Source organism: Parus major, chromosome 2, assembly GCF_001522545.3.
Source record: "Parus major isolate Abel chromosome 2, Parus_major1.1, whole genome shotgun sequence".
Taxonomy (NCBI): Eukaryota; Metazoa; Chordata; class Aves; order Passeriformes; family Paridae; genus Parus; species Parus major.
Window position 1 is genome coordinate 139,560,790 of NC_031769.1, and position 20,013 is coordinate 139,580,802.

The window sequence follows — 20,013 nt, forward strand, 5'->3', positions numbered from 1 at the left end:
TAGAAAGCTTTGGGAGTAACAAAGAAAAAAAAGCCTTCAGGAGATATAAGATGGAAAAGAAGGGAGAATTCATCAGAAGCTCCAGCCAAAAATCTAAGAATAGCAATGATTCAACTCAGGCTAAGAATATCTTCATTTCTGGTGACAGGATCCAGATGTGGAACAAACATCAGTTCATGTTACTCAGCTCTGACCTAAGCACATCCAGTGAAGAGTGCAAGCAAAGAAATGAAAATTAAGCAGTTATAAAGCTGACTCATGGGCTCAGAAAACAGCAAAGAAACCAATCTAGCTGGGCTCACCCTTAAACCCTAAAACAGGCCAGTGCTTTTTATATCCAAAAGCTTTAATAGCTCATGAATGTCAGACTTCCTCTGCCAGAAATTAATCTCTGCTTTGCTAAGTCCTTTCAGCTCTCCATGTCAGCTCTGAGCTCCTGAACTCACTGCAGGTTTCCTGGTTTGTTTTTGGCAGAGAGCAGAGCTGCAGGGCTGACAGCATTCCTGGCTGCCTGCCCCGGTGCTCTGCCACCCCACTCAAAGGAGCTCTGGGGAGGATATTTTGAGAGGGCAGAAGAGCAAGGGGAAATTTATTTTCCTGGAAATAGCTTTGCAGACTTCCCCATGTTGGTGGTGTTACTTGCAGCAGATCCATGGACGTGATGGATATGGGCCACAATTATGGTGAGTCCTAATTGCAGGTCGCACATCCCATTAGGAAAGATGAAAGCAGGGAAGGAATATAGCCTTGGAAAACTCATCCTTGGAAAAAGGCATTATAAATGAAATCAAAATGCTTTGGCTTCATAACTCTCCTGCAGATCTCCCCACCAGAGCTGTGTGCCCTGGCAAGACCTAACACAGCCATTTTAATAGAATTTTGCTTTAGCAACTGTGCCATGATACTGGGACAGAAAAATTGGAAGAGCAGCTGACTCAGACTACAGCAAAGAACAGAGAGAGCCCAGTGTCATGGAAGAGCTCTGTTTGATTCTTCTTTCCTCTTCTCCTCGGGAAAAAGCATGAGCTTTTTCTGTGAACTTATGCTCTGTCTCTGAACACACAATGCTGAGAGTAAACAGGGAGTAAAAAGGCTGCCCTTTTCCAATGCAGATCTAGGAAACAGAGGACTTTTTTCTAAGTTCCCTTAGTTCTTGGAGAAAAACTTCTGAGGCTGGAGGATGATCAAAGGACGAAGGGAATGGAGAGCTACTTTTCTACAAATCACATTGGGACATGACCTCTGGTACCCTAATCCAGTAACTAGACTCAGCTGAATTACATGATGACAACTGCAGCTGTGGCACCCAAACTCCTTTGCACAGACATAATTTGGAGACCTGGCCAGCTGCAAACTTTAGGGATAAAAATATGGACAAAAGATATATTAAACCAATTTGGAGATACTTAAATACCATTTCTTGGTCCTTTCAGTGGCTTTTCTTGTTGTTTGTGACCTTTTAGGGGCTTACAGCATTCTGGGATAAAGGGGGGCCCTTGTGCTTATGGAAGAAAGGCCTGGAAAGGTGAATGGGGAGATAGCAGAGTGTTCAGTGTAGTCCAGTATCTCACAGACCAAGGATGATGACCACATTTGTTATCAGGGAGGCAGAGCTGTCACAGATATGTCCATGTTCAGCTCACTCATGTTGCTGTTCAAGTCATACTAAATTGTCAGTCTGTGAGCAGAATGATGCCAGTAAAAGTTTGGGATAGTCAACAAAATCAACCTGTGTTACCAGGGAATTATTCTGGCACATCACTTCTTGCTTGTTGGATGAGTTACCTCTTAGTTGGATGCTGTAAATGCTTGATGCCACTGGTATCCCACTTTAACAGAACCTTCCATGCACAAGAAACTTCTTTGAAGCTGGCTGTGCCCATCCAGAATACAAGATAGAAACATCATTTTTTGGCTTGCTCCAGGGGTAAAGAAAACCAAATCTACCAGAAGAGAAGCCCTAGGCAGCACACTCCTGCTGCCCCATGTCCCCACTCTTGCAGAAAGCCTGAGTCAAACCAAGCATGTAACCAAGGAGCTCTCACAGACAACTTTATTGCCAAGGTGAGACAGACTGATTTCTCTCTCCTCTACGTCTCTGAAACCTGTCCACACTTACTAAATTTCAGGCTCCTTATCTTTGTCAAAAGTGATGAAAAAGGTGAATTTTAGAAGTATTAGGAGGAAATAACTCACTGACAAACAGACAGAGATGCAGTTCCATAAACTGCCATATTTGACATAGGGCTTAAAAAATCCTGTCTCCTAACATACTTGTTATTACCAAGGTAATTACAAAACAAGATAAAAAATAAAAATAAAGCAAAAGATTCTGAAGAAGTTATGCTAGGTGTTTCTGTATTCCAAGTGACAAAAATCTGTCCAGTTTACAAGAAAATGTATTTATTAGGATGTTTAGGCTGCCCTCCCAAGAGCAGAGAAAACATGGTTCTGTCTGGTGATGAAAACTATGAGTAATATTGGAAAATGCACCAATTCTCCATCCAGATTGTGAAACATTAGCTGCCCTAGACAGTAGCAGCCAAACATGCATTTTGATAATGATGATTCTTTCATACAAGAACTATATCAAAGCTCTTCATAGGTCTTTTGATCTCATGATAAATCATATTCCTATTTACAGACATTTGAGTGTTTATTAGTGGGGTTAACTGTGAGCTACAACAGTCATGAATTACATACTTCAACATAGTTTCAATGTATCTAAACAATGTCCCTGGTGAAAAGAAGTAAGAGTGCTAGAAAGCACCTGTTTCCTCATCAAATTAAACTTGATTATATTTCTGTGTCACAAGGACTGCATTTAATTGTTCAGTCCTTTAAAATACATAAACAACTAGTGTAAATACCTTTCAAAGTGAATGACACAAAAATAAAGCAATTTGACACGCTGCTAAAACCTCCAGTATTATCCAAATTTCTCTGTTTAGCTTCCCAATCCCTACTGAAAACTTCATGATATGTGTAGGCCCTCCAGAAGTAAAATAATTGTCAGAGTCAAGGAAACATGGAAATTGGTCCCATTTTTGAAGCTGCAGTATGTGAAAAGGTAAATTGTCATGAAGATCAGCACTTACTAAGTTGACCTCCTTCATTGTTACCAAATGGCATCTGTAAAGTTTGGCCTTATTTCCCTACAGAGCACTGGATATTACAGCACTAATGAAAATGAAAATTTAATATTAGCTGTGTGTCTGTTTTGAAGACCTGGTTCCATCCTGAGGAATCCTCTATTCCATCCAGTGTAGCTGTTTGAAATGCTCATATGGCATATGCTCATGTCCTGGAACAGCTTTGGCAAACACAGCAGATCAGCCCCTTTTTCTGCAGGAAAAAGGCAAGAATCATGCTGGAAAACAGAACTGGAAGGAAAGGACAGAGAATTACAGACACTGATTATTCTTGTGGTCAGCACTGAAACATTTCCAGTTCTCCAGCTCTCCCTAGGCCAACATTATGCCAGCTCTCCCTGAGCTTAACATTATGCCAGCCTCTAAGACTGCAAATCTAAAGGGTGTTAAAGCTGACATCCAGATTTTCAGGTCCAGATTTCTCTGCCTGCCTTTCAGGCAGATGCCTGCTCAGGCAGGATGGAGGAAATCCTTTGCTGCCTGTCAGGCTAAAATTTAGAGGAGACAGGCAGTGCTGTGTTCAGCCCAGGAGCCTTAGTTCTATGTGACAGCCTGTGATCCAGCTGTCTGACTGTGAATGAAAACATCAAAAAGCTCCTTTCACCAAGCTAAAACTGAAGAAGATAATTTTTCAGAAAAAAATAATTATATGTATATATCTATATCTATATATATATATGCAAGTAGACAGGAATGTAGGCCAATAGTATTAATAATTACTGACTAAGGTCCTTGACACAGTATCATGGGGGAAGAGGTAGAAGCTCAGTATAGTCCATTAATCCTCCCAGGCAGAGTACTCATGGCTGTAATATTGAATTACCTTTTTCTGTGACCTAGATAAACTGGGGAAGAAACATTTCAGGCCAGAAAAATTACTGTTAGGATTTAGCACTGCCAGATCATCTAAAAACTACTTTATTTTCAACTTAATAAGAAAATTCCATACTCATTTAGTATGTTTCATCTTTTTGGTTTCAAAATATTTTGCAAGTCAGCAACTGCTGGGATAACTGGCTCAGGGAACACTTCACATGACTGATGTCAGGTGGTGTGTTGTACAGAGACATAAAAGCAGGCTACCATACACTGTGCTCTCTCTCTTCCTGCCCAGAAGCACAGAGGGGTACACATTGGTGGGATGGAGCCACTCAAGCTAGATGCTAGCCTCAACACATTCTCATGCTAAGCACACACAATTTTTAATGTCTTTTTTCAACAGGAATTTAGGTAGGACCTAGAGCAAACAAGGAACTACCAGGTCAGCTTCATCCCATCCATGCTTGAAGCCTGGTCCTCTATCTCAGAGAAAAACCCTCTCTGGAGGATACAGAAGTTGAAAAGTTGTCCTCAGGGTTGTCATGCAATGATTTGCCCTGAAAAATGGCTTCCTTTGATATCCTTTTAGATATTGACTAACTTGTGACCTGAAACTACAAACTAGAAATTTATGGCACAACAGCAGTGGAGGCACATCTGCTGTTCCAGCACTTGAACTCTGTCTATTCTGGTTGCAGGTACTGCTGTTATCAAGACAATTGTCTAATCTTTTCCTATGTCCTGTTCAGTCATTTAAAACAATCAAGCCCTGTACCTTGGGATATCTGGTCTGTTCCTCTGCAGAAAGCTTCACTGCAGAGACAAGTAAAATTTGGATTTCTACATATTCCCTCAACATATGCTATCAATTTTGCTTTATTATGAGAGGAACAAGAAGTCCAATCTATAGAACTTTTGATAAAGCATTTCTATTCATAGGATCAAGGATTTCAATCTTTAGACTGTATACTTTACATCTATTCCTAAATTTTTGAGTGTCCCTCAAGTCTGATTGCTTTGGCATCTGTATTACATGTAGAATTAGAGCATTGCAGAATGTGCTGGACTCCTACAGCTGTGCAGCTCTTTGCTGTTCATTTCATGTTAACCATCTACTCAGATCTCACTTGTCTCCCACATGCAGATTTTAAAATCTGTAAAAAATTTGTAAATCAGAATTTACAGAATCAGTATCTGTGGTAAAAAACATAAATAAAAGAGACATAAACAAAAGAGTCAAAAATGCAGAGATTTTGAAGGCAGCACAGAGTTGGTGTGTTTTCCTGCCAGCTACCTTAAGTTTCCACAGCATTCCTCAAAAATGTACCCACCAAAACTTCCAAGCATATTTTGTTCCTGACTGCTTTGTCTGTGCAAGGAAAAGTGACCAAATGCCTTTAGAATAACAGCTCTATATATCTTTCTGACGTATATACCTGACTTAAGCACAAAACAAATGTCCATGTATCGACTGAAAGGAAATTAAATTGCATCTGCTCTAGAAAAAATGCTAAATCCAATACTCATGATGGGAGGCTGCCTGAAGCCCCTCTGACCTCCATCCCTCTCAGGACAGACTCCCACTCTCCTTCGAGCTGGGTGGCTGTGACTAAGGAGATTATTCCTGGTGTGCTCCTTCAAGTTCCTTGTGCTACCCATGGTGAACTTTCCCCAAGGAACACACAGAGCTAAATCCATCAGGACATTACCATACAGCTGGTGGATTCCCAAGCTGGAACACAAGCATGTGCCAAGAGAAGTATTTTAAGAAATGAATATAATTTTGCTATAATTCTGAAATCAGAATGTAGCCTGTAGGGCAGCACACTGGAACTGCCTCTTGCACTGGTATCCAACCTCTGTGTCTCTTCAGCTGCTCCCTGTATCACTGGCTACCAGGCTTTTTCTTTACAGGTAAAAGGTTCAGCCAACCTTTACAAACAGGAATGTTGTGGCTGGGTTCATTCATTTCCATATGAAAAATACAGACATTTCAGAGCTGAATCAAGAGTTCTGTCACGTGCCTATGACAGGGAGAAGGACAACCTTCTTCATGTACCACATGTCTGTCACCCAGCACCATGAAGATCTGCCACCAAGTTAGATGGGAAGAGGAACTCTTAAATGGAGGCCTCTTCCTGTGAAATATATATTTCTGTCTGTGCCACCTGACACAGATATTAAGGATTTCTAATAAACCTGAAAGGCTCAGTGCAGGTTTAAACAGCTCATTTCATCAGTTAGAGCTATGGTCGGTGCTGCGCTCCTGACTGTACTGGGCTGCATGTGGTGCCAACAATGGTCACGTGCACAAGACTTGTCCCAGCAGTGCCACAGAAAGAGTAAAGGCAGCACAAATCATTTCAGTAAGTGTGGTTTTTGTAATCTTTGAGGATGAGTCACATCTTACCAAGAAATGGGCAATGCAGTGTGTGCTTCAAAGCTACTGACTTGAAGCTTGAAGCCTTTCTGCCTACACATAAAATAGCAAGCACTGAATACTGGGGGGACTATAATTGTTTGGTCAAGTAGCATAAGAGAAATGTTCCCAGCTGAGCAAAAAGCATAAAATAAAATAGCAGGCATCAGCCTCCAGGTTTTTCAAGCTGTCTACTTCTGTTGTTGAATCAAGAGACAGAAGGGACCTTATTGTTTTGAAACTCATTCCCTGATCTTTCTGCTGTGTAACAGGAAAGGCAGAATAGTAGCATGATTAGATAGATCAAGCCAGAAAAATATATCAAACTAGAATACAAAAAGCCCTTGGCTAGCTAGAAGCTTCAAGGGTTTATATGGGTAGAAGAGCCACAGTTTTCATACAGCAAATTCTAAATGAATATATATCCAAAGTGGGTGAAAAACCCACCATATGTATGAGAACAGCATCTAATAATTCTGTACTAAACCCATTAATAAAAATCATTAGTGTGTTTGATGGGTTATCACTAGTTTAATTTGAGATTAACCCAGCAACTACTGGGCCTAAATAAACTCCTGAAGGATACCATGTGATTATTAAAGGAACTTTAAAGCTCTTTCCTGACAGAGTTTCATTCTCCTTCTGAGTTTACTAATAAATCATGATGGAAACATCATTCTGTGACTTTATTCATATTTTCAATTGTTGAAGTTCAGTACCATTGGGATGAGATATTTATAGCAAAGTTAGAAATACTAAAGTCTTGCTAAAGTAAGACTAGAAATGCAAACTTTCCTTAAAACTTATTCATAACACCTTTGCTCTTTACAACATAGTTGGTGTCACATCCCATTCATAAATTTAAAATGCTCCTGGTTTCATTCTTTTCTATGAAAGAATTTTGTATCATCTCCCTTCCCCCCCCACTCACAGTGTTTTATAACAATTAATATTCCTTTAAAACTCATATTGATCCATTAAAAAATAATGAACAAGACTTGATTAAGGTTCAATAAATATTTCCCTTGTAATTTTTGCTACTTCTTAACATTTTATCATTAAACTCTTAATATCTGGTGTTTTACTTAAAACTAGACCTTCTGAAATCACACAATGATGTGAACTCTTCTGCTTAAAAAAAAAAGCATCTCCCCTACAAATTTAAGCAAATAAAATGATGTAAACATTCATATGATGGATTTTGGAACTTGATTTACAATTGAAATTTTAAGAATGGGATCCTTTCCCATGCTAAAATAAACATTGAATTAATAAACATTTGAATTAATAAAAATAAAACAAAAATCTTATTTTCCTCAGAGGCATTTGGAAAAGAAAGTACTTTTGTTGTCCTTGTAAACCACAACAATTTTTGCTTTGGCCTTAATATTGGACTTCCCATTCTGTTCATAACATCTCAACCCCTGTTAACACTGACCACTGGAAATTTATAAAACTTATTAGCTTGCTCAAGGCTGTTTTCAGCTCAGGGTGAAGTAGGATGCCTCAATACTCATTACAAGAACACTCTGCTAGGTATGAGTCTTAGTAGTTTATAAAACACTTGTAAATCTTGAGGTGAAAGGTGATATACACTTCATAAATATTATTACTGCTTTGTTTACTTTCATATTCTTTGATGATCATCTTTTACATCATCACTTCCTATCTGAGAAAGAGAAAGCATGAAAAGGCTGTTTAATGAGAAATGGCAGATACTGGTTGATTGACTCCTCATAGCATCTTATGATAACACCAGGTATACACCTTTATGTATCAGCTGTGTTAAAATACTGGCTGTCCACCTACTTCTTTGAAGAACTAGTTTATAAAATTAACTGTAGAGACAAAATAAAAAACATCAGTAAAATCCCTAGATACTTCTCATGTAAAATGATCAACAAATGAGCCAAAGGAAATCAATCTTCCAAGAAAATATTTAATGGGGTCAAAGTAAGAACTACAATTACAGTGCTAAATAAAGTTTAAGTCAGTTTTGATTCATTTCCCTATACCCTAAATACACTCAGGTTGTAAATAGAACAAGGGAGGGAAGAAAGGTCCAAGGTAATTTCTGTATCTCTGAACTCATGCCTATACCCTGGCACAAACAAAAGGTCACATTACCCAATCCTCTTACATGTACTACTGCTTGTGTTCTACAGCTGCTGAGAGCCTGAATGTGTGCTAATAATAACCACAATCCAAACACTCGCAGTGAGACACAGAGGAAAAGTGCTAAGTACCATCCTACAAGGCCCAGCAAACACAGAAGAAAAATGGGCTCAGCCAGCTCATGCCACTGAGGCATGGTCCCCCCAGCTGGTATGAAGAACAGTGGGCAGCACCAAAACAAAGAGCTTGTCTGCAGTAAACTGGTGAAATGCTGCCCATAGAGAGTATTTAAAATCTTTTTTTCTGATGCCATGTTTCCCACTTGGATCCCTTTTGTATGGGCAACCCACCTTCCTGAGACATGACTGCCATGGGAATTCCCAGGGTGAGGGGTCTCCTGGAATAGTGGAGGAAATGTATGATTCCTCAGCTCTTCATGCTGGAGAAGCTATGCTGATACAACAGTGTGTCCAGCTCACCCCACTGGTCCCCAGGCAAACAAATGACATAGTTCTGCTCCTGAACTCAGCCACAGTGGTTTGCTGATTTAGGGGCTTTTGCTTGGTGTTGGACAACTTCCCAATGAGTGTAGCCACCGACAGGCAGGCAGAGCCACGTGGGGTGCCTGGCTGCACAGCATCATTATTTTTGGCAGAGATAATGGACCAGGTCCATGAATTGGGTTTCTCTTTCCATTGCAGAGTAAAAGATATCTCCTAGCCCTTCCTCCTCCTCCATCTCAGGCTCTCAGTGCACATTACCATGGCAGTGCAGCACTGACAGGTGAGAACAAGCACAGTGTGTGAAGCTAAGGTCTAAGAAAACTTGTTATTCCAGCTCTGATAATAGCCAGCAGGTGTTGTAAGACAAAGGCCAGGAAATGCTGTTTAGGAGCTGAGAGTAAGGCTTGTTATTCCCACTTCTCCCATCCTCAAGGATCCAGTCCCGGAGATAATCCTCTGCAGTGAGAGTCCCACTCTTCAGCTGTGTGTTGCAAACAGTAATCTCTCTTGTTTCTTTTGAACCCTCTATGTAATTCTCCTCATTTGTGCTGTGAAGACAACTCACCTTCTGTTTCTTTTTTACCTCCTCTGTTTGACCAATGATTTTAGACTTCTGTCACACAACAGCAGAGGCACAGATAATCAGGGATGTGACACAGACACCAGTGATGTCTATGTCCTAGTGACCACAGGCATAACAAAGTGTTTTTTAAAGCTTTTGGCAAGCTGACATACACATCCTGGAAGTGTTGCTGTGCTGCATGTGTTTCCTAAAATCTTCCATAGTGACACTTCCTTGGAAAATGAAGAAATATATCAAATATAACAACTGCCCTACAGCAGAGAAAGAATATGATATTAAAGGAGCAGATGCTGGGTGATTACATTGTAAGCCTCTGGCTATCTAAATGACCAGCAGAAAGATTGTACAAACAGGATGGAAACTGCCCAGCAAACATTTCTGTTATCAATATACACTGTGTTTTACACGCGGTTTGAGCAGCTAAGAGAAATGTGACATTGTTGGGGACGTGGGGATGAGCCATCTGCTGACCCCCAACAGCCACCTGAGGGGCAGGCACAAGAACCATCAGAGGTGCTGGGAGTACCACAACAGCCTGTACCACACAGTCCAGCACCGCTGCTGAGCTGTGCCAGAATGGGCTGAGTGACCTCAGAGAAACACAGCACAGTTATGAATCTTCTGATGTGCAATGGAAAGTATGATGGATATATGCCTTATAAACCAGGTATACAACCTGGCAAACATATATGGGAGACAACCTGTGGCTGCCCACCACCACCATGTTGTAATTACTGTCCCTCAACAACCCTTTCTCTCTGAGATGCCTAGAGGTTTGTGTAGGAAAAGTCCCTTGGACCATGACAGGAACAGAGCAGCTCTGTGATCCAGGCTGTGAGCAAAAAGTCCAGGAGACTTTTTCCAAAGGAGCTGAAAATTGTCAAAGCAGAGATAAAAGCCACAACTTTAACAAATGACACAAAGCTGTAATCCTGGCCAAATTACGCCCCTTCAGCAAACCAGTCTTGTACTGGTTTCACTCTTTTCAGAATCAAACTGCAACACCCAAATACACAAAACTTGTCTCCAAGAATTTTGCAACTCAATTTTCTACAAACTCTTTTTGTCTGGATTCCCAGTCACTGGTTGTTCACAAATCCTTCTGTTTCTTTGATAGCAGGAAGACAGTCACCACAGCTACATTAAATGCTTCAGTACTGCACATAACCTGCCATCAGGGAAAGTTGATTTATTCATTTGAAATAGAGTTTGTTGAAATACATTCTCACAAAAGCCTATTTTTTTATGTAACAAAGCTGATTGCACAGTACTAATGCAGGAGGACATTTTGGCTGCTCTCTTCTAGTTTTACATCATCAGCTCTCCATTGTGCTGCCAGGTCACGCTCTTAAAATTAGGGAGCTGTTTCAACACCAGAATTCCTTTTGTCCATGCCAAGACACTGGCATCTGCTGTCCCAGTGAGGAAAGAAAGTGAATTTTTGGAAGCTTTGATAAACCGTGAAAATCAGTGGTTTCAGGAACCCCTGACCTTGCCTCTGAAGGTAATTTGTCAGTGAGGTCTTGGCTCTCTGATGGTTTGCATCACCTTCTTCCAGCCAATTCTGATGGCTTTGCCTGGTCTTCCTGGAAAGTGATTGTGTCACTAAACACTGTTCTGTCCCTGAGTGCATGCAAAGGTGAGGTGGCCACCACCTGCAAAGAGCAGGAGCCACTGTGAGGGACTGGAACACTTCCAGGCACTGAAGCTTCTAGGCAGGAGGGTTCAAATGTTAACAAACATGTGGGGCACATGGACTGTGTCTGGAGGAAGGCAAACTTAGGCAAACAGCTACACTTGGGGCTAGTAGGAGGCATGATTCACCCAGCAAATGGGTTTAATATCCCTTGGAAGCACTTCAGTGTGCTGAAGTCTCTTTTTCATGAGATGGCCCAAGCCCTGGCTGTTCTCTCAATTGTATTGTAAAGAGAATAGACCAGCCAGGTCAATGGTGCTGTTAGTAGTCGAGAACATTCAGAAGTTGCATCCCCACTGTTTCTCTAAGCTCGTCCTCAGACACCCCAACCACACCAGACCCAAATACCAGTGGAGTATGTGGGAACCATGACAAACATGGGGGGCCAGTGACCAGCAGCTCTGCCTCACTCATGCACAGGTCTCCAACAGCTTTTGCTTCTTCAGTCACTTAGGAGGAAGGGAAGCTCAGTTTTCCTTCTCACAGCTCTTCTTGGAGAAACTCCTTGTAGACCAGACCTGAACCCTGGCCAGAGGGACATGGTCACCCTGGAGGATTGGTTTGCCTTGGTCCCTCCAGTTCTGTGGGACAGATATGTAGCAACACCAAGGTTATGAAAATTTCTCAGCATCAGCCTGAAGTCACACAAAAAAACCTGACATTACTGCAGTACTTTTCCACAAGGGGACTAGAAGATCAGGGGTTGGACTAGATAAACTCCAGAAGTCCCTTCCAACCCTAACTGTTCTGTGTTTAATATAACCAGAATCTGTGTCTACCTTGTATTTATGGCTCCACATGATGTTCCAGCCAGTTCCTTTTATGGCTAAATCTGCACTTTTCCATATGGGCAGAACCAATGCTTAAATCAATCCTATTAATGCACACAAGATTTTATCACCTGGAGGCCCTTGGCTAAGAGAGTTAGCCCATAGGAGGGTGTGACACCATTTGGGGTTCTCTGAACAACTCCTGAGCTGAATTGCCTGGCTAACAATTAATTAGTTGGGGATCCCTTTGGGGGTAATTACCTTCCACTGCCTACTAAGACAACACTTGACAGAATTATTTACCACCTCATTACCCTGATTTGTCTAATTCAGCTGCTCTGCTTTCCACATTAAGCACTATTAGAAAACATATACTTTGTTTTCATTGGCAGGCTAAACGATATCCAGGGGCTTCCAGGAACAGTGTGGAAGGATGAAAAACACTGAACAACCCCAAACCACACAACACTGTCAAAGTACATAAGGCCACATTTTGTCCAAGCACCACAGCCACTGCTGGATATCTGAGGATATTCATATAACAGATTTAACTGTTCCCAGAAAGAATTAGCCTGGAAGGGAAATGAACCCCCAAGCTGTGCTTTCATGATCAACAAATATACAGTGTCCTTCTCATCTTGGGGATAAAAAAGGAATTTTTATACAAAGACAATAATTGAAAATCTTGGAGGCTTGAAATTGTATGTCAAAAAAATTTTGAAGACAGGGGAAAGTACTCTGGTTTGATGTCATATTGCATTTACCAAAAATTTTAGCTTAAATAATTAAAAGCCATATTGAGACATAGATACCATAATTTTGTGTTAAAAATATCACTAGGTCTTTTAAAATTGAAACACCTGCCAAGGCATATGTTATCCTGGGAAGAGCTTTAGTTTTGATGAGAATTAATTTTTTAGCTGTTTATTTATATTTATATTCATCTTCTGTAAATCAATAATGACCTTCACTAAAGAACTGCAATTCTAAAGAATTGTTCTTATTGTCTGTTCTTCAGACATAGGAACAAAGCACCTACAGAAGCTATCTGGGGAACATTTCAGAACAAAATCTGTTTTACTGTATTTGCAATATGTGCTTGGAGATATTTAATGTGCACAAATAGCACAGACATTTATCTTTATAATGTGGTTGTACATTTTGATCAATCATATTTTACTCAGTGCTTATAAAAAGTAAAATATAGTGCATTTTCTAAAAGTCCCAGCAGCCAGTACTTCTATTTCTATCCAATTTATGTTCACTTCATAAAGACTAATTAGTTTCCATTCAAGGACTGGAGAAGTAAGTGCGTTAGTTTATAAGTGTATACACACCACATAGCAGCATGCTGATCCCTGGTTAGGATCAGAAGCTTTGAGCAAGCCACTGCCTTAAAAAAGACCAATATGACAACTGAAAGTTTTGTAGTCAGAGGTGTTAAATTTCATTCTGGCTCATGAGGCTTTCAGAAAGGATACATATTCCTCTCCACTCTTCCTTGAGTTCCACATACATTTTGGGACTGCAAGGCAAGTATGTAATGCTGCAATTCTATTGTTATTTCATGACTAGAGCAGAGAAGTTGTTCAGCATCCTAAGATGCATAGCTGTGTAGAGGCAGAGTTTCATTTGCATTTAAACCACTCTTTTTAAAATACTTTGGCTATTAATTGAAATCTACAGCTGAAATATCAATGTTATTCTGAAATGTGGACAAAGACTCTAATTAAAGTTAGAAAGTGATGTGTTTGTTATGATGGGTACACGGGGAGTAATCTCTCAAAGGCACATGCAAAATTTACAGAGCTCTTACCTTCTTTTATCTACAAAAATCTTACATATTCATACAATTATCTAATACACCTACGTACATGCATTACCAAACCCTGCCTACTTCCACTTCATATTAAAATGAGTTCAAAGTCCTTTCACACTTGCTGGTAGGCTCTCTGGTCTCTTGGCCATAGTCCAAGCTCCCAGCCTGATTCTGGCTGGTTTTGGGGCCCAGGTATAGTTACAGTTTCTTCATCTTTACAATACCCTTTCCTCCCTCTCCTGCTTCTGCAAATACATCCAAGTCAAGTAAATTATATATTGTTTTAGCTCTAACTAGCTCCATCTGCTAATAATTAACCGTTCTACATTGCTTCTACTCTTCTTGCTATATTCTTTCTTAATCATTATATATCGCTTTTTGCTATACTCTGAATCAATACAGATTACTTCTATCCTTCTAGCTAAACTCTTAACTCTTAATTCAATTCTGTTTCCACTGAACTCCCTGCTAAACTCCTTCAGGCAGTTCTGGAAACGTAGTTGAGAGAATTTGGTTCTGAGTTCCAGAGTTTTACATTTGATGCAGGAAAATGCTTCTGATCAGATATTCGACAAAATGAAAACAACAACCAACCAAAACAAAAAACAACAAAACTGTTCACATGGCCAGCTAAATGAATGGACTCCACTTGTAAGTGAATAGCATCCTCAGAGGTCAGCAAACAAAACTGGAGCTTATGTTTGGGCTCTGAAACTTCAGTATGAGGTAAACTAGCACAGCTCAGGTTTTCCTCATTCCAGAGACTGGGAAATCATCACTCACTTCCTCAGATATGCTGTGCAGTTGAATTACTCAAGACAATTCCTTTAGTCCTAAGAAGTCCTAAGGTGTTAAGATTATTCCACAGTACTGCCAGTCACCATAAACCTCTTCTAGGTCACAATCTTGGGAAGAACAAGAAAAGATTCCAGGTATTTCTGAGTTTACAATTTAGTCATTTGAGTAACTTATCATACATCCTTCATCAAATTAGTTAGATCCACATTGCAAGAAATATTTCACTATGTTAGGATATAAATCACTCAAGTCAATATTGAAAATGGGACTGAGAAGTTACTCATCACAAGACTGAATGAAGAGAAACCATCTAAATTCTGTGCTTTGCCAAGCAGGACAACTGCAATCTACCCACTGGGGGAAAGAAGAGGGGAAAAAGAAAAGAAAAGAGAGAAATAGTGCATCCAAAGTACTTCAAGAGTTTAAAGCAGGTACAAAATGTATCATGTGTTGGAGTCATCACAGAGTAATGCTTAAATAGAAAAGGCATTTCTTTGGCTGAGGGCTACCAGAGACAATGTCTGAGAGAGAATTCAGGGCAAGTCAGACATACAGAGAAAAGCACAGGGGCTTCTTTTCCTGTTGGTAAACTTCATCTGCATCAAACAGTTATAGCAGCTGGAAACTTTCATAATGGCCCTGGGTCCACACATTGTGGCTTTTGTCACCTTCAGATGCAACATTTGAATGGTGACAGTGAATCTGCAACAGCAGATTGAGGAGCCTCAACCTCAAATGCAAAAGTAACAACAGTTAGACCAGGACAGACTGAGATGCCATTCCCAAGTCACTCTCTGTGAAATCAGTTTTACTTCTCTATGAAAACTTCTTTAGGACATGGTCATTGTCCAGTCAATACCCAAGTTATCCTGCTTTATAAAGAAAATAATGTACTTTATTGCAAAATCACAGCCAGCTTTTCATCTTCCTTGGCCTATGGAAATTCCATATGTATTACAAAACTTATCCTGACTTCATTAAGGAGAAGATCATAAGGTACTGTCTTTGCTTAGGGCAATGTTAGATTGTTTAATGAACTAAGAGAATATTTTGTGTGTTAGAGACTCTCTGATAGAGCTTGCACTGTGCACACCATTGTCATTGCATACAATTTATAGACTTCATGGAAACGGATGGTAAATATCATTCCAGAAATGCGAAATGAGACAAATCAATGGAAAGTAACAAACTAATACCCCACATAGGTCTCAGTAGATTGCTTGATTTCCTTGGCTTTTAATGATATTATCTAATGAACAGCATTTCTTCTTAATTACCTACTAAACAAACAATGCCCATGAACTGATTTTTTTTTTTACTTTAACTGGTTATTTCAAATAAAATGCTCCATTTCCTTGCTTTAAAAACACAGAGCTGTTTTGCACTGATGTCTGCACCATCACTGGTGAGACCAGCTTTGGGCCATGGTGGGTCACGTTCACCAGCCAGCCCATTGCTTGAATGGGTCTCTTAAACTCAACAGCAGCAGTGGTAAAACTTCAATGCAATTTCAAGGAAAATACTGCCCATTATTGCTTGCAGCATCACTGCTGTTGGGTTTAACTCAGTTCATTTCACGAGTATAAATAATAATTTCTATCAGCCTCTTGCTGCCCTTTCAATCAGTTAAACAATGGGGTCACACAGACATAGCTGCACTATCTTAATTCCCAAACAGCAAAGGCACAGCAGAGAGGTCTTGTCCTGTAGATGGGATAAATCTTGGCTGCACTGGTGCTGGGGAAGCCCATGAGATCTGAGCACACTCAGATGTAAGGCACTGCTTATTCCCCATGGGATGCAGCAGAAGTCCTCAAGGTCCTTGAAGATCTGCCAGCTGGAAGTGGCCCAGCATGGAGCATGGCAGGGGAGAAACTGGATTGTGCTGCACTTGTGCAAACACCCCCTGTGAGGGCAGGCACCAGTGCTTGGGTGGGACCAGCCCCACTGGCTCTGCAGCAACACAATTCCTTCATCCCCTCCCAGCAATGGATGTTCCCTAGGGCAGGTCCTGCTGTTTTCTGATCCTTTGCTCTGCAGCAGATTAAAAAAGAAAAAAAATCCCATTTGCAATAAAACCTTTGGCCTTTTGAAGTGAGTGCATATGCTCCGTGAAAGGCAGTGCTTGGTAGCTGAATCTGTCACCACTCCTAAGGGAAGCTTCTGGCCCCTTGAGAAGTAATCTGATGGCCTGAGATCTGTAATTGCAGCTCCCTTAAGCCCCAGCAGATAACCCTGTGCATAAATCACACAGAAATCCAAACAACAGAAAAGCACTGATTGTTTATTTTTCCCAGCCCTCTGACAGCTCTCCCAGCTTCTGAGCATTATATTCAGAGAGGAGAAACAGGAAGGTCAGGGCAGACTAGCAGAAAGTGTTTTTATAGGTATTTTGGCAAAAAAGGTTCTCATTACTAAGCTATATAACAAAAAGAGAGTTGCACTTGTATATTAAAAGTGTTAAATATTACATCTGGTGTCTCCCTGAGAGCAGTAAGGACTGCTATGGTTCCCCTATTATTGTTTGAAAGAGTGCATTCCTTCACAAAAGGCCAGCAGGTTTATGTGACTGTTGGAAGAGGTTGTCTCTTCTGTAAGGCAGAGACAGAATTGCTCCATTGCTGCAGTGGGGTTTGTGCCACCATGGCAGCAGCTGCAAGGAGAGTAAAAACAGTGATAGTAGGTCTGGCTGACACTGCAGAGATTTACTTTTCTTATTAGGAAAATACCTTCTCAGTCACACCTAAAAGCACCACAAAGCTCTTTCCTGAGGCCCTCGTGATGCTCACTTGCTGCTCCAGCCTCTGTGAAGCAAGGACGTTGGCACCTGTTCCCATCATACTCTCCTTTACTCAGTTCACTGAGTTCAGGGAGTCCAAATTCACATCAATTCACAGCTCCAAAATACCTCCCATCAGGCACATAAGTGTCAGATGCTCTGAAGTTTCAGACGTAGATGACATTTGACTCAAGCTGCCATGGGCAACTCAACAGTTGAGTTAATGCAGAAAATTCAATTCCGTTTTAAGAGGTAATTTCCAGAATAATTCTGTCATTTCTGAGTGGCCAATAACACTAGAAGATCCCAGTGTTTGAAAGCTTGTTTAAGATGGGTTGCCAGCTCCTGAAGTGTAAACTACCTGGATTAATTTCTAACCACTTTCATTCCAAGGATGATTACAAAATCACTAAATCAAGTTCAATTCATAAATAAGTGGTAACTAGTGTTCCTAGCTACTTTGATGAGGATGAAGGAGAAAATAGATTCAAAACTGCTTTTTTTCCCTTTCAATTTTTTTTCTCAAAGGGCTTGTGTCTTGCATGGGAAGCACATATTTACCCTATTTACAAAGATAGTTTGTTCACTGTCCAAATCTTCATGTAGTCCAAGTAATCTCTCTTGTTAGCCTGAACAGACACATTCAATCTAATTCAATGCATGGAGCAAGATCAGAAAATACAATCAAAATAGTAAAATAAATACAGACAGAATTTCCACATCAAGATAGCACCTCTTGATCTTTAAGACAGTTTATGCAGCCAAGGCAAGTGTGAAGCAGGATCTGTACTGACAAACCAGCTGGACAGGACTGTCCTTGGAAAGCTCCCTGAGTGACTGCCTGGAGGGAAAAGTTGAGGGTTTTTTGACTCTTGATTATGAGCAGCTATGAAATCCCAAATGCAGGTACAGTCATGTTGGTCACCCATCAATGCCTTTCTAGTCAATGTGGAGAAATTCCTGTTTCTCTTGGTTGAATATAAAGGAACCTCCCTGAGCCCATGTCGGGGAATTCTGATGATTCAGGATCAGTCAGATCCTGCTCAACATATCTGCAGGCACTCCTCAACTCTATTGGACACAAAATCTATAGTCTGTAACTTGCAATCTGATGCTGCAAGAAATAGCCTCTTTCTCTGCTTTTGTTACAGTTCATTCATTTGCTCTGTAGCTTCAGGTACATGGCACCTCTGGCATGGGCTATTTACATTTCCCTGAGTTAAAAAATAAAAGATACAGTCAGGATAGTATTTCTTGCAACTAAGTCAGGAAAAAATTCTCTCTTGTGAGGCAGTGTTTGACACTGCACATTTAAGTCTTCAGCTCTGTCCTGAATGTTTGGATTTACTGCAATTCCCAGCTGTGCTCAGCGGGATTGTAATTCAGAAAACCAAAAGAGTAGAACATAATTCTCTTCTTCCATCCAAGGCTGATAGCCCAGACTGTACCTTTGCTCCATGAGACTATGTATTTATATATTTTTTGAATGGCTAGATATTTAATCTGCAAGAGAAATACAGGTCAGAAAATGCAGGGGCTGTCATGAATTATGATGACATTATCACTGGAATCTCTTTGATAAGACAAAACAAGTGTGCTAGGTACCAGACAGAAATGAAAAAAGGAGTCTGAACCCCAAGACCTTAGAGAGACTGTTGTCACATCCTGTAAACAATCATGCCCCAATAATTACCTTTCACTGTACAGCACATCTGGGCCTGGGTAAACCAATAAGCGGAATTTTGGTCTCTGCTAAGTCGTGTCAAGTTGTGCTAATTAGGAAGTGGCAATTCTGTTTCCCCTTCTTCTACTAAATAACTCAGTCACTTGTGAGTTACCAGGGCATGCTTATCAACCATGCTTATCCACTGTGTGTGAATACTGTGAGAGCTTACACTGAGTTTCTCCAGGCAGTTCTCAGCTCTAAAGCTGATTCTATCCCAGCTGAAAGCCATGTCAGAAAGGACATAGTCTAATGAGGATGCTGCCAAAACAACAAATAGGGGATGAATTTCAACCTTTAACAGCAGACAGGATGACTGACTTAGGTAACTGAAGGTCTGTGAAGCAAGAGCAGGGAAAAGCAGATTCAGTCCAAGGAAGTGCTAGGACAGCTTCCTCAGATATGTTAAAAAGCCCAAGTTTGGACAGGGAGGTTTCATGTATTTATGCACAGGAAAAGTCTTCCAGCTTTCAGAATAAGGGGGCTGGAAGCTTTAACAGGGGCAGAAGACCTTGAGTGGTTGTTTAGAAACAAGATTCCTTGCATTCTCTGCTTACAGCATTTTGGAAATTGCCAAGATGAGCATCCAGCATTGTATGGCTGCTCTGCTGCTCCTGTTCCTGGAAAAGTATGAAATGGAAAAAAATCTTTCAGGAAAGAAGGGTAATCAAATTGCTCTCAAATTCATATGAAAGAGACCTCAAATCAGTGAATCACCATTCCTAACAAGTAGCTTTCAAGTAAGTCACTGTTTGGATGCTTTGGTTCCAGTGACTCAGCAGCTAACCTTTGGTACACAGCTGAGCTGCTGCCACCAGCACAAGGGAGGGGGTACAT

General features: G+C 40.6%; 1 protein-coding gene across 1 annotated transcript in view; it reads right to left on the bottom strand.

Moving 5' to 3' along the window:
• The window catches only part of TMEM65 (transmembrane protein 65), a 129,275-nt gene that overhangs the window by 36,352 nt on the left and 72,910 nt on the right, over positions 1-20,013 (bottom strand). The gene's annotated exons all lie outside the window — the stretch shown is intronic.